This window comes from Corvus cornix, chromosome 7 (assembly GCF_000738735.6).
Source record: "Corvus cornix cornix isolate S_Up_H32 chromosome 7, ASM73873v5, whole genome shotgun sequence".
NCBI classification, from domain to species: domain Eukaryota; kingdom Metazoa; phylum Chordata; class Aves; order Passeriformes; family Corvidae; genus Corvus; species Corvus cornix.
The window spans coordinates 102226-114437 of record NC_046337.1 but is presented as its reverse complement, the minus strand read 5'-3'; the positions used below and the strand labels follow the sequence as shown (position 1 = coordinate 114437).

Sequence of the window (12212 nt, the reverse complement as noted above, 5' to 3'; positions counted from 1 at the left end):
GTTCATTTGCACTAGATTCTAGTACTGCTATATTTTGTTCTACAGAAGCAAGACTTAGCATTTTATACTATTACTTCAGTTTGTGAGGGCACTGAGCAAACTTTCTACAACTACCTCTATAATTTTAAAATTATGAAGTATTATTAAATCTTTGCATATTGATAATCAATACAACATTTTTTAAATATACAGCAAAAATTCTTGCTTAGGATGGCTCTGAACCACCCTAAAACCACTAGAAATCCTATGCAACAGTAGTTCAAAAATCAGTAAAAAACACTGGGACAGCTGAAGTCAATGCCTTTTTTTTTCTTTTTTTTTCTTTTTCCTGTACTGTTCAAAAACCTGAATTTCAATCTGTCAGAGGCAAATTTTCTGCTTCTCTGCTGGTATTCCACCACTCAGAAACTTAGCTCCTCGTTTAGCCATCCTATCGTACACCTCTTCCCATGGTTCAAAAGCCAGATTTGATCTCAAGCTCAAAATTGAGGCTTAGCTCCAATTACAGAGCTGGAGAAAACACCTACAGAGGAAGTGCCCTGCTGAACCTCTGATGGCAAAAGCTGCCACAGGCTTGTCTAGGAATTGTTAACATTCAACAGCGCTTGCGCCAAACATGCTTTTTAGTATTTCCGTAACTGAGTCTTGCCTAATTTTGCCAAATAATAATAGAAGGCATTAAACCAACAGCTAACTTTGTGAAGCCTAAAGTATCTGCTTTAAAAAATATATATACAAAAACTCTCAAAAGGACTCAGTACAAACAATGTGGTTTGCCCACTTGGTATTATTTTGCTTCATGCTGGGAAAAAAAGACACAAAGAAATGACTGCATAGAGAAAACTTCAGATAAATCTTTAAAAGCATAAGCTAAAGTAATTTGGGGAAGAAATAACTACAAACCAAATATCTTTTTGGGTGTATGAACTCCACATGCGTCAAAATAACAAGCTCAGAACTAGTCCATGGGCACTGCCCTGCAAGAAGAAAAGACACTGAGAAAAGGGTTCTTTTACCCTGGAGTCCTTAACTTACAGACCACCTATATCTAACAAGTAACAAGGGGGAAGGATGGTAGTCAAAGTCCTCCTTAACAATGACCTAAAGATTTTTTGGGGGGTTTTTGTTTGTTGGGAGTTTTTTGAGTTTTTCATCCTAACAATTTAAGTTCTATTCTAGTCCTTCAAATATTGCTAAAAACTATAACCACCAGCATATTCTGATGAGAAATGAATTATAGATACCAAGAGTTCCAGAAAAGCATTCAGGAGAAACAAATCTTTTCAATGTGCTCCTGTACCAGCCTCAGGCTTTGCAAAGGGTGTTGAGTTTGATTCAGAATAGCACCAAACTTCAGTCTCATTATTCTAACATTAATATCATTTTATGTTAAAACAAAAAGAGAAAAAGTCAAACATCTAAATTGTACATTAGGTTCTCCAAAGCTAGCGAAAACTAGTTTTAGCCCACAGGAGAGCAAAGAAGTCTATCAGCCTCTCATGTCACTGACTGAGTTTTGGCACCTTGACTAAAAAACTTATCATTGAGGAATGCTAATTCCTCAGGTTTGAACTCTTAAAAGCACCTTGCAGTGTCATCTAGCAGGAATGTAGTAGTTCCCACTAACAGGCTGAGACACAGATAAATGGTTTCCACATTTTCATGCAGTTGCACTCTCACGGTTCTTTGGAAACCCAGAACCAGTTCTTGAAGGAAGTGTTACGTGCCATAACAGCCATTGTTTTGAGTCAGCTTCATCATTGGCATCCACCCCCTTTTGCAAAACATCTTTCTTAGCTTATTTGTTCACTGTTCCTTCCAATTTTAAAGGTATCATGATCTTTTTAAAAACTGAGACATTTAAGCAAAACAAAACCCCCACAAAACAAACTAGAAGGAAAAATAATGGGGGTCTTAAGATACAAAGAAATAAAATTAAGCCTCAACAGAAGCTGCAGCAGGTATTACCATGTCAGAAGACTATTCTGGCTGACTCCATTCACAACTTTATTTTTACAAAACAAGCAGATGCAAATCTGACATCTTGATGTTATTTACAAACTAAAGAAGTGGTTAGACACAAAAAACCCCTGCCAAAATTGCACTTTTATTTCCACAAACCGGAAAGAAAGAAGATAATAAACCATCCATACTTCCATCTTCAAAACAAAAGTACTGTATCTAGATTTCAGGCTCTAACAAAGCCACATGCTAAACATTACATCTTCCTACATGATTAAAGAACATTGGTTAAAACACAGGAGGCCATTTTTTACTGTACCAGATGTTGTTTGCTTGCAAAGCTTGAAAACTTTTTAAAGATTAACAGTGATACACATTGCAATAAACCATTCTTTCAAAATTTAAAGGCACTCTGCAAAGCCAAGCAGTCAATGATGGTCGAATCTCACAGATAAAACTGGGGCTCTCTTGTGGGGTGTTGAAGCAGGAAGCCTAAGCAGTCCCAACTCCAGCCACCCAGCATTCAATTCAAGAGGTCCATGAGGGCCTATGGCTGGGCCCAGGGTTAGGATCTGCCCTTCCCTGCACAGCAAAAACAGCCGTATCCCTCGGCCACTGCTGCCTCACACACTTCCCCCAGGCAGCCCAGGTAATGCAGCTCCTACAGCTCCCATCAGGGCTGTTCTGCCTGTTCTGCAGGAACCAGGTTCTGTAAATTAGGCTGAAGCTTGAGCCAACAAGGTCAGCTGTGAGGCACCCAGCTTTAAGAGTCCCTATAGAGGCAGAATATGAAAAAAGATTACAAATAGCAAGGGCTCCAAGGACATCAGAAAGAACGGAGCAGGGGTACAAGAAGATGGCTGGACAGCAAGGAAGTCTGCTGGAAGACAACACACACATTTTGCTGGTACCCAAACGAGGACATTTCATAGACAGAGTCAATATTAAACACTACTGTAACTTATCTGGAATATCAGACTATATGAAGCTTATCAGTTTATCTGTTAACAGCAGCAATTCAGTATTTTGTTAAAAAAAAAAATCAACGTGCTCTTGTTTTGTAAGAGACATCAGTATAGAATAGTGCTCCAGGTCACTGGGCTTCCAAATTAAATACCAACATTAAAGGGCTTGTAAGGGAGGCAGCATGTGTATAAAACCTGCAGCTATCATGTGAAACCTTTATCTTTCAGTCAATGTTCCCAAGATGAAAAAGTCAGAGTTTCATAGAGAATGGCACTCATTCCTCAGTAATCCTCAGAATACAGCATAAGTATTTTGGGGAAAGAAGAATTCAAATCAATAACTTCCAAATAACAGGTCTTTGCCAATTCGTAAAAAGAAAACCCTTTAAAAAAGTAATATACCTTGACTCCCTCTTCCTTTCTTCCCCATGGCATTTTCCCTGCCTTGTTCTCCTTAAAATAGGCCTGTATCTACATGCTCTAGCCACTCCATTGTCCACACCCTTTTCTCCATAGCTAACAACTCGTGTGAACTAATAGATCAAACATGTCCAAAAACATTTTTATACCCCAAGCTGGAGGAACACTGTTCCTCACCTACTTATTTTTCTCACAGTGCAAACAAAACAGATTTCTCATATATGCTGTCTACTTCGCAAGTTTTTTAGTAACAGCTATTTAATTCAATATCTATTTTTTAACCATCTATTATAAAAACATCTCTTTCTTTTAACTGAATCATACTTTTTCTCCATGTTTCACTTTTGGTTCCAGTTTCTGTTAACATAGTGGATATGTCCTGTTGCTAAATGAAATTGTACATCATTTTATTTCCATGTAAGATACGATAATAGAAAAAGCGCGCCTTTGAAAAGCAACAATGATTTTGGCTAGGAATTCACTACAAGGTTTTTTATGCTCTAGTTTACAAAGGGAAAAAATAAAGTCTTTGGTACCAAGAACACAATATTATTTTATTATTAATTTATATTAGAACTGCAAAATTTAATTCAGCACTTTTCTAAACTTCCACAAAATAACCATGAACACGCACTGGTATTATATACTATAGAACTTCAGTAACACTTATCGTGATAGGTACAGCACTACTCCAAATGCTATGCTATTTTTACCAGCACAACAGAAGACCAACCTTAAGAAAAATAAAATCATTGTAGACCCATTTAACAAGCCGTGTAAGACCAAAAACACACTGTAACCATTGTTTTACAATATGAAATCTGTTAGAATGATACTCTTGAGAAAAATAAAACCACACCTGTGCACTGGGTGATAGCTCACACTCACCTGGTCCTCACCACAAAGAGCCAAGAAATTACTTGAAGGAAAAATAACACATCAACTGAAATAAAGACAGAAACAGCACTTACACGGTCATATAAAAAAAGGTGACCAAAACGCTGTTTTGTTTTATTTGAAGACTATGTTTGTTAGACAGGAAACAGTTCTGGAAGTGATAAAAATATTATGAAAATACCAATACTTCAGAATTTGCATGACACAAATTCACATTCTATGTCACTGTATTTGTCCAGTGAATATGCATCAGAATTTTTCATAAAGTTAGTACCAGTTGTCTAAAACCTAAATAGACTTCAATAGTTTGGGGTTTTTCAATCTCATGAAAATCAGATTTTTTGCTCATCACTACTGTCAGATAAACATTACAAGAAGCCGTAGTTGTCCTAGAATTAAAAAAAAAAAAAAATGCTACTCTACATACTCTTTTTGTATTCTTCTTTAATCTATAAACATTTCAAACTATTAACCCAGGGAAGGCTGGGGGGAGGGTGGGCAGGCAGGGGGAAAAGGAGGGGGAAGGAGGCACAGAAGAAAAGCACTGAACACTTGGCATCACAGGAGAATAGATAGAGAACATGAACAGCTTACTGTGGAGAGGGGTTTAATCAGGAAGTAGCCATTATCCTGTCGCTACAGAGCAGTGACAGCACTCCAAAACAAGCCGAGGGTTTGGTCTTGGAGGTTTTTGTTGTTTGCTTTCTTTTTCAGTCAAGTAGGAAGAAAGCACACATGCTATCATGTCCGAGTTTGCTGAGCCCAAAGGTCGCTAGATGCTTATTGTCAAAAGCTATCCTGAAAATGAAATCCAAGCAAGCGCTGACAAAGCTGTACTTAAGGAAGCATCTAAAATCTACCACAAGCTCCCTCTGTGTTACACATAAAACATGGCTGTCTTATTCAGAGATTAGCAATTATTGTAATGAGATACTGTCGGAGAGGGTCAAACAGTGCTTCCTGCAGTTTACACATCTTGATTTCCTGGTAAACAAACCGAAAGGCAGGCGGAGCACTTGGATCACCAGTAACACAGCTGCTCGCTGAAAAACCAGCTCAAGTGAAGTATGCAGCTTCATCTTAATTACACGAGGGGAAAAGGTAGCAGAAAAACATAAAACCAACTGAACTATGAGGAAATTTTTCCCACAATGTTACATAAGCATCAGTGCCAGGCTGCATTGTTTTCTTTTTTTATGCCAAGCCCAAAAAAAAAAAATCTTTATTTTCTTGTAAATTATGCTTATGTACACACACACACACCCCCCCTCTCTCTCTCTCTCTCTCCAGAACAAACTGCTCCCCAAGTTGTTCTGGAATGGAAAAGTGCTATGAAACCATAACCTGAAACAACCCTGGAAAAATCTGGAACTGAGAAAACAAACTCTAATTACTGCATGTGAATTTAGGCATCAACCTCAAAAAAAAACCACAATTAAAGAAATCTACTCACAATATTCAGAAATCATAATAATTATTTAATTAACACAATTTTAAAAGAAAAAAAAAAATCAACCGCCAAACACCTTTCCTCTACAAAAAGAAATAACCGCATATGGACTGAACGCATGGCACTGATTCAATGAGAAGAGATTACAGGTTGTTCCCTACCTATAACCATTCCAAAAATTAATTTCTGCAAGTTCCAGTTTAAAAATCGTGTTTTCATGGTGGAACTGAAGAGGGTCCTAGGTTACCACAAAAGTTAAAAGGGAAAAAAAAGAAAAAGCAACCCCCAACAAATAAACAAGAACACTCCCCCCAAAATAAAAACCTTGATTAACAGAACAAAAAGCTCAGTTCCCCTAAGCAACTAGAATAAAGTATTTGGTCCAAAAACAGAATACAGAATTTCTGCAAGTTAACTTATTAGACAACCTGTTGATACAAGTGAAACTGTTTCAGTGACCTAAAATAACAGCACAAGGGCTTGAACCATAACATGCAATCCAAGAAAAATTATTTGTATAGCAGGAGAAATATGCAAGGGCACTTGATCCAACTTCAAAATTGTTGCAAGAAACACATATTACTTCATAGCCGAAATACTTGCTCAAAATAGCAAACATTTATGAATACAGACCCAATACCTAAATCCAGCATCACCTGTGAACACAACCTGCATTAATGGTGTTGGAGAGCATAAATTTCCTGCAGTTTATTAAATCAATATATTTATTTATAAAAGTTTCCAATGCAGTATTAGTCTGTCTTTCGCTTGTAGCAATTTTAGCTGGAATCCTCTGACACTAACTGCATGGACCCATAAGGAGGAGACAAAAGGGACAATTCATTACTTAAGGAGTAACAGATACATTTTCTTTTTATTCAAGAAAAACTAACAAGTTAAGAGAAATGACCTCCAGCTAAAATACAAAAGATTGGAAGGAGGAGGGGTGTGTCCACAAAGGATGGACCCAACAACCAACTTTCTTCCCCACATTCAGCCTGTGACAAAAGTCTCAACCACCTTTTACTCCTCAGAGACCTTCACGCAATGGCACACCAAACCAAGTCCTACTTGTGTCCCTATAAATTCAGGCTCTCTGACAACATTTACAAGCCTCAGTACCATTTTTTCCCTACATATGCTACTGTACAGAGCCCACTCTTGAGTTCCACTGTTACACTGGATTGGTCTAAAGTGGTTTCCACAACTGAAAACAAAGTTGCATCACAAGATAGATTACCTTATTTCAAATAGTTTCTCACCACCAAGAACAACTACATCAACCAATCTTTAAAACCCATCAGCTGACAGTAAGTCATCCGCATCCTTACACTGGTTTTAGCCTACCAAAGCCAAGAGAAAGAGAGGCAACAATCTTCTCTTTGTTCTACGTCCCACATATCCTGGTCACATTTATGGGTCATATTGCTCATGATTTAGCTTTATTCTCAAGGCCTTTTGGTCCTCACTGAATTGTTTACAAAATGCATGAACACTGCATCTGTCGATTTGATCCTTAAAATGGTATCTTGGATTTGGAATAAACACAGTAGACACAGTAGCTACCAGTGAACCATCACTCAGAAAGAGCCAGATTCTACTCTTATTAAATACATCTCTACCAAAAGCCTAGTAACTACAGAATTGTTTCAGGGCACATAGAAGTCACACAAAAACCCAGAAAACCAGCTTATTCTTTACATTACTTCTGTGCCCAAAATCATTATTCATGCAGGCTCATTACCTAAAACTAATCACAGAACTACTAAAAATCCCAAACCATAGCTTATTTAGCAGCATTTCAAACATTTGCCACTACAACCCTATGAAGTATATATACATGGAATAAATACTCAAAGAGCATAGAAAAATAACTGAATTAAATAATTTCAGTACATTTTAATTTTCCTGCATCAAAACCTTCTTGTATGTTCCTTTTCATTTTTCGCATTTTGATTATCAAAATGTCTTAGTATTACTGAATGGTTTTAACTAGCAACTTGGAAACAAAACAAACTAAAGCATATCAGGATCTCAAGGAACACACTGTCCTATGTACTAAAACATGCCATTTCATAATAAAGTTGATATATCTTACCATAAAGTTTTGCTAATATTTTTCAATACAACCTATCAACATATAGTCATTTGAGTTTTATGAGATTTGACACCAAGATGACATTTATTTACATGTTCTGCATATACTACTATCATCCATTTTAAAAAGCATTAAAGAAACCAATATTCTTAATTTTCTTTACATGTATGTATGGGGTGGCAGGGGATAAACTCAGTATTAACTGCTATTTGGTCAAACAAGATTTTGGAGAAAAGATTACATAGGTAGCAAGCACAGCAGAGAAATGCACATAGAAGGAGGGTTAAACTGCTATTTTCCACAAAAATAACCATTAATTTACCACATTACTTGAAAGTTAAAATTAAATTATTTTGAAACGATAAAGATATTTCAGAAGTTTTAAAAGCTTGGAACAACAATAAATATATTCTTTATCTATCATCAAAGTACACATACACAGACCCTCTGAGAATACAATATTCATTTTGCTGCAGAAGAACAGACATTGCATAACAATGAGATTTGCTAATGAAATCAGCCATCAACCTGGAATACATTTGTATTAAACCAAGACCTCAGTGTCATTTTCTTTTTGCATCATTTGTTCTTTCTCTCATTTTCCGACCTTTCAAGTATCCTGTCCTCCTGGTTTCACTGCTTCAAGTACAGCGATACCACAAAATATTTTAACACTGTAGGTACAGCACTTTTTATGTTACAAAATTTCTTTCTCTGCTTACTGCTAAATGTCAATTCTAATTGCATAGCTTCTATCAGCACTGTTAACACAGCCTTGAAAGAAAAATCAATAGGTACTACTATAGAAACAAAGGAGTTTTATTTCCTCTGTAAAACTGCAGGAACATCTAATAAAAACTGGCTGTTGCTTGGAACAAACTACAGTTTCACAGCTCAAGTTGCATGCCCCTTAATACAAGAATTTACCAGAACACCACATTTTAGAAAAATACCCTCTCTGTTTATCTAATGATTAAACAGGACAGAATTTAGCATCATTAAATGAATACAAGTGTATTTTCTTTGCCTGAACATGCAAGATCATCACGAAAAAAAGTTAAACAATCCAGCAAGTTCAGTGACAGTATGTTAAAGTTCGCACTATACATAACAGGTACATAAAACACTTTACTGAAGAAGAGATGAATACAGAATGGAATTATTTATTCTACTACTCCAAGCTGACCATAAAAATTTTTAAATTACAAAGGTATTTTAAAAGACATTTTTCTCTCATTATACTAATACCATATTTTAGTTTTGCAGGTTATATGCTGTCTTATAGTTCATAGATAAAAAGCAACTTGTTTGCAACCCTAGCTCCAAAAGTATCAAACCTATGTTTTGAAATCACCCCAAAACTATTAAAACAAGAATACAGCACACCATTTTTTTCTACTGTTCTCATTTTACAGATTTTTTTTTCAATTGAATTAATTGAAATAACACATGGTTACTATAAGGTACTATCAAGTTAGCATTTTTGTTGATGAGCTCCAAAGTCATACCAAAACGTAATACAAAACAAGAGAGAATAAATGTTTGCTGACTTGTTTGGTAGGGTTGGCTTTTTTTAGCAGAAGCAGGGGAGAGGGGGGGGGTCACATGTGTGACATGGTGTTCACTTGTTTTTCTCCTTTTTTTTTTCCACTGGCACTACAAAACCCTAACTTCATGAAAAGGAAAGGAAAAACAGTTACTTACTCCAGTATACAAAAATTGCACACAGAACTCTCACAGAATAAATGGAAGTAATTTGTAATTTATTTTTTCTGGGGGATGTAAGGAAGCCATTCAGTCATTCTATAGTTACAACAGCCACCACAACATCAAAAAAAAAAAAAAAAAAAAGGCATAAAAGACCACTGAAAAAACAAAAAACTGAGGAGAAAAAAAAATACATAAATACATGTCAGAATATGGAGTTAAGCATCCCTGAAGCCAGTTGTATCAAATGGTGTCCACACAATCCAGGAAGAATACCATCAAGATACTGGACATCATGAACTAGTTAAGCAACTGAAAGCATAAAAATTTCCATAAACTGTCTTCGTATGTGCTCCACTGCTACGTTAACAAGCACCTATGTCATTAAGAGCCTTTGAAAGCTAAAAGCATAAAACATCACCTTATTTTTTCTTCCATTTCTCTCACTTTTAAAGACATGTGGCTACAGGATACAAACATCCAGGCATATGCCGTATGAAGAGGTCTTACTCTCATTCATGCATTACCACGTCCTAATGAAAAGATGTATGAAGACTATCACACACTATCAAAAATGCTTCTTTCAATTATGAAGCATTTGTCTTTCCGCAACAAAGCCATCCACATTACATCTCAAAACAACTGAAGCTGAAGAGATAGAGGAGGCATGATTAATATAAAAGCAAGAACTATACGACCTCCAGGCTCTGGAATAAAGAAGCTCTAATGCAACAACCTTGACCCTTGAAAGTGATAGGTCATTTTCTTCTGTGACAAACAGTAATTGCTTTCTGTAACTCCAACAATTGTCAAGTAGGCTAAAGAGTATGGCTGGCAGATGATAGTTGTGAAAAGCTCACACTTTTAACAATGACTTACTGCCATGTAGTATAGATCAACAGTCCAATTGAGCATCTTCTCTAAGATATTACAGGCTCTTGAAGCCATAAACTACAGCAACTGATATCCCTAGTTTTACTAGGGATCAATCTAGTGGATATGGAACCTAAGAATACAGAAGACTGTTAAATGATACAGCTTTAATGCAGATGATTAAATGAGAAAGACTAACATAGGCAAATTTACTGTACATATGAAATATGTGATTCTGGTACATTGCTGTTCACACTAGGCAATCATGCATATCCCTTAGGCACACAACATAAAACTTCACAACTCACACAACCTGGCATAAATTTCATAGGCATGAGAATACAGAAACCAGTTACCCTAGTAATAAAAGTGAACCCTTATTGTAAAAATATAGACAAGAATACAGATGAAACCACATCAACATCCCACAGAATAAGATAATGCCAGGTGCTAAAACATATTTGAATTTTTGTTAGTAAGAAAAAGCATGAACTCAGAAATTATTCTGAATTAATCAACTGTATTTATTCTCTCTGAACTAACCAGAAATAGCTACTTCAGTATATAGTCTAAAATTCTGTATTTTACTGCAATAAATCAGAGATTTATTACAGATGCTTGCAGTACAAACGTATTTCAAAAATTAACACTGTCCATTTTATAGTGTTTCAAATATTCCAGAGACTATTCATAAACATATACACATGTTTACATACAGAATATACACATATGCATATCCAGTTTGCATATACAGATTTTGTATTGTGCTGTACTACATACACTAACACCTTTACTTTCAGTATTACACAACGCTTAGTAAAACGCTATTACTGGCACTTCAATGGAGAAATTGTAAGCATCCTTCAAAGCTTACTTTTAATACCTAGCAATAAAACAGGCTTATGTTTTTTTCACCATGAAATACCACAAATTGTACTGAATTATAATGACTACTATTTATCTACTTTTAGGGAGTAAAAACGGAGGACAATTTATTAAAGCACAAAAGGAACTCCTGAACACTGGAAGGTCACAGGCTATGTGCTGAGCTGCTAAGCAGAAGCATCTATGATGCTGCAGAGCTGCCATTTTTCTTCCTTGACAAAGCCTCCATCTGCCACAGAGCCATTTACAGCCTCAGAGTCAGAATATCAATGATTTCCAACCATTCTGCAAGTCTGCTTTCACCTTGACATCACCTCTGTAAAATATCTAACACAGATGATACATATAGCCCTCAACTAGCTCTAAGCCTATGCTTTATTCAACTGATATGCATTTAAGCTGTACTCTAAAACACCATTTCTTTACTTCTTCTGAATTGTGCAAGAATACTAAAACTCCAAGTTGTACATCCTTTTCACTGTTGTGTTTGCCTTAAAGAAATTACCTTTGGAAAACCTAAAAAGAAAACCTTTGAATATTGAGAAAACATGTAAAAAGAATTAGAAAGCATCTGTATTTACATAATCTACATGCACACCATCACAATTTACTTTATTCTTTTCCAAATAAACAAACCATGCCTGGTATGACACTTACTACACAGTATAAACTATCACAGCCTGACTGAAACCAGCAAAACTACTTTCAGCTCTTGATGTATATGCAAACTGATTTTTAAAAAAATATCCAGATTACAGATAGGTCAGAAGAGGAAAGAAAATCTTGACTTACTGAAAGAGAGCCTAAAGAACTAGGTCCTCAGACAAACAGATTATACCTGGACTGATAAAACCTATCATATATACATACACACACACACACATATATAGAGATAAACAATATATATACACACACACGTATATGCACACATGTTCTCTCTCAAGTATGAGAATAT

General features: G+C 35.9%; 1 protein-coding gene across 17 annotated transcripts in view; it reads right to left on the bottom strand.

Moving 5' to 3' along the window:
* The window catches only part of BAZ2B (bromodomain adjacent to zinc finger domain 2B), a 121911-nt gene that overhangs the window by 72351 nt on the left and 37348 nt on the right, over positions 1-12212 (bottom strand). Inside the window, exon 1 of one of the 17 annotated variants that reach the window (XM_019290364.2) lies at positions 4839-5128. The exons of the other annotated variants lie outside the window; for them this stretch is intronic. The gene's annotated coding sequence lies outside the window, so the exon portion shown is untranslated. Of the gene's footprint in view, positions 1-4838; positions 5129-12212 lie in introns of those variants that run through there. 17 annotated transcript variants of the gene reach the window in all.